General features: G+C 43.1%; 1 pseudogene; it reads left to right on the plus strand.

Annotated features, from left to right (window-relative positions):
* Positions 1 to 900: 900 nt before the first annotated feature.
* LOC136312018 (sorbitol dehydrogenase pseudogene) lies at positions 901 to 3,216 on the plus strand (annotated as a pseudogene).
* Positions 3,217 to 3,951: the final 735 nt, after the last annotated feature.

The following is a 3,951-nucleotide window of genomic DNA, read 5'->3' on the forward strand; positions in this document are numbered from 1 at the left end:
GTATTTGTATCCTTATTTTACAAATGAGAAAACGAAGGCAGAGAAAAGTATACTAATTTGCTTAAGATCATAGAGCAGACAAGTAGCAGAGCTAGGATTACAAACCAGGGGACCTGGTCTGTATATTTAACCAATAAACTTGTCTGCCTTTCATGATTAGAAATTATTTGACAAAGGAATCAACCATGGCTCTTAATTGTCTCCTGTTTGTATTCCTTAAGTCTCATTTTTATATCTTCATCTTATCACATTTCAGGGCAATGTTGCTCCAGGTAGATAAAATGTGCTGATCAAATTTTGATATAATTTGTGTGTTAATTTAAAACATTTTTCATTGCTCTTCTCTAAAAACTCCTACAGCTACTTTCTCATGCATACTCAAACCTAGTCAATTTAGCCAGGGCTTTTATTAAAAAATAATAGTTTTGCAATATCAATCTCCACAGTGAATTTTCCAACAGCATGTATGTACTTGATATTATTTAAAAAATATGTTCACATTTGAAAATTAGATCTGAAATGTCTCAAGAGTAGAGACACAACATTGATTTACAAATTAGGTTGAAAATAGTGTCAACTAGTTTGTTTTCATGATGTGTTAATTTGTTCAGGTCTCATATCAAATATTTAAACTCTACATGTTAAGTCCTCATATTTAATTCTGCTCATGCTAATTATATTCATTCTCCCCCCAATACCTACTTAAGAAGGAATTTTTATTGATTTAACAAATAGTTCAAAGTGAGGAAATACCTATTAGAAGTCGATTTTTCAGGGTGTACCCAGAAATTCTTTCTTTAATTTGTTTGCTGAACCAGGGAACCATGAGAAACCAAGGTAACTTGCTGGCTTTTTTTTTGGATTCTTGTTTCTCATCTTAAAACTTCTGCAGGGAGAACCTACACGCGTCCTGTGTACTGCAGGTTCAACCCCGGAGGCAGGAGCGACATGGCAGCGACCAAGCCCGAGAACCTCTCCCTGGTGGTACACGGCCCTGGGGACCTGCGCCTGGAGAACTACCCTATCCCTGAGCCAGGCCCAAATGAGGTGCTGCTGAGGATGCATTCCGTTGGAATCTGTGGCTCAGATGTCCATTATTGGCAGCATGGTCAAATTGGGGATTTTGTTGTGAAAAAGCCAATGGTGCTGGGCCATGAAGCTTCAGGAACAGTCGTAAAAGTGGGATCATTGGTAAAGCACCTGCAACCAGGTGATCGTGTTGCCATTGAGCCTGGTGCTCCCCGAGAAATCGATGAGTTCTGCAAGATTGGCCGATACAACCTGTCACCGTCCATCTTCTTCTGTGCCACACCCCCTGATGATGGCAATCTCTGCCGGTTCTATAAGCACAATGCCAACTTCTGCTACAAGCTTCCTGACAATGTCACCTTTGAGGAAGGGGCCCTGATTGAGCCACTGTCTTTGGGGATCCACGCCTGCCGCCGAGCTGGAGTCACCCTGGGGAACAAGGTCTTTGTATGTGGAGCTGGGCCAATTGGACTGGTCAATTTGCTCGTGGCCAAGGCAATGGGCGCAGCTCAAGTGGTGGTGACTGATCTGTCTGCCTCTCGGTTGTCTAAAGCCAAGGAAGCCGGGGCTGACTTCGTCCTCCAGATCTCCAAAGAGAGCCCTCAGGAAATCGCCAGTAAAGTGGAAGGTCTCCTGGGGCACAAGCCAGAAGTCACCATCGAGTGCACTGGGGCAGAGACCGCCATCCAGGCGGGCATCTACGCCACTTGTTCTGGTGGGACGCTGGTGCTTGTGGGACTCGGTTCCGAGATGACCAATGTGCCTCTAGTGCATGCAGCCACCCGGGAAGTGGATATCAAGGGCGTGTTTCGATATTGTAACACATGGCCGATGGCGATTTCGATGCTCGCATCCAACTCTGTGAATGTTAAGTCCTTAGTGACCCATAGGTTTCCTCTGGAGAAAGCTCTGGAGGCCTTTGAAACATCCAGAAAAGGATTGGGGTTGAAAGTCATGATCAAGTGCGACCCCAAAGACCAAAATCCCTGATTTTAATTGGTCTCTGCCCTCATTCCCACCCTCTTCACATCTCGGGGCTAAACAGCTGGGCAAAGGCGGGCTTTAAGTCAGAATTTCCTTTTAAGTATTAAGAATAATTAAAATAATTCCTTATAAGCAGAGAGCCTCACACAGATGAGTTGGTGTGCCTTAAAAAGACAAGTAGGGATAGTTTGGGGGAACTTTTAATCAGAATTACCAGTCATGGTGAGCAAAGTTCAGCAGGTGGAGCAGAGCTTGACAGGTAGGTGCGGGGAACTTCCCTTCTTCCTGGAGTGCCTGAGTTGAGGAAGGAAAAAAATCTGTTGAGTTCCTGGTTCTGCTGTGAATGTGACCAGGTGGAGGTTGGGAGATGAGTTATTCAGAGACAACTTTATCAAGACTTAACTGTCCCAGAAGCTGTTTTTCATGACATTCTGCAGCTCAGGGTCTGGGCTGAGGGGCTGTCAGCAGTTTTACATTAGAGCACAGTGTTTGTAGACATTGGTTTGACTACAAAAGGAGAATAAGGGACTGACCTTCCTGGGTCTAGGATAATTATAAAACCAATCCAACAAATAAAACCCCAAATCCCACATGAGTTCAAACCAGCTTGCCTTCTCCAGATGGAGAAATAGCCAGGGTACTTCTCCGCCTTGCTTGAGGACTGCCTCTTTTCAACCCCTGAGAGTTCTGTGTATTTTACTTTGCAAGGTGAATAACCATCTTGCCACACTCCCCACCCCCACCCTTCCTTCCTTTTTCAGGGGCAGCCACTGCAGGCTTCTTTGTCATAGGCAACCAGGAGACGCCTTCTAAGGACAGTAGCAGGAGTCCTCATGGGAGTCCTTAAATCATGCCTTTGATCGGCCCAGGAGGTTTGGTCGGTGCACCACAGAAATAGCATCTCCTAGGCTCAAACTAACACATGGTTGTTATACAATTCCATATATTTCTGGTAACTGTAAACAGAAAACCTTTTCCTTTCTCATAGCCAGTTAAGTCTCGTGATACCTTTCCATCTGAATGATATCTCTAAAAGTGTGGCCTTACTTTAATTTGACTGTGTAAGAGTTGGGTCTAATCACATTATGTCCATCCGTGACTTTTAGATTATTAGTCAAGAATGAGGATGTAGTAGCTGTGACATAACTTGGGCTGCAGCCTTTAATCCCTCACTTCACCTGGGGGGGGAGGGGAGGGTGACTGAAGAGATTCCGGTTCTCTTGTGGCCAGGGAAGGTTGTGACTAGTGCCTGGAATTCCTCAATCTGCTTTGGGCAATAAATTCTGCTTGTAGTGCCAAAAAAAAAAAAAAAAAACTTCTGCAGGTAAAATATCCTTATCCCCAGATAATTTAAATCACAGATTATCAAAATAGGAGGTAGATAAAGCTAATACAATGTTATATGCCAATTATATTGCAAAAATATAGATATGTTTGTAAATAAAAATATTTATCAAAGAAGTAAATTTCTTCTACATACAACACAGATGCACATACACACAAGAAGAATGTGGAGGTGAAAAGCTCACTAATGATTGCTTAGAAGCCATTCATAGAATAAGAAACATGTCCCAAGTCACGCACTCAGTTAGTAATGGAGCTAGAGCTGTGAAATTTATCCAGGATAATGTGTACCTAAAAGTAATTCAGATAGATGACTGGATAAAGAAGATGTGGCACATATACACTATGGAATACTACTCAGCCATAAGAAATGATGACATTGGATCATTTACAGCCAAATGGTGGGATCTTGATAACATTATACGAAGTGAAATAAGTAAATCAGAAAAAAACAGGAACTGCATTATTCCATACGTAGGTGGGACATAAAAGTGAGACTAAGAGACATTGATAAGAGTGTGGTGGTTACGGGGGGAAGGGGGAGGGGGAGAGGGAAAGGGGGAGGGGGAGGAGCACAAAGAAAACTAAATAGAA

Source organism: Saccopteryx bilineata, chromosome 8, assembly GCF_036850765.1.
Source record: "Saccopteryx bilineata isolate mSacBil1 chromosome 8, mSacBil1_pri_phased_curated, whole genome shotgun sequence".
Lineage (NCBI taxonomy): Eukaryota > Metazoa > Chordata > Mammalia > Chiroptera > Emballonuridae > Saccopteryx > Saccopteryx bilineata.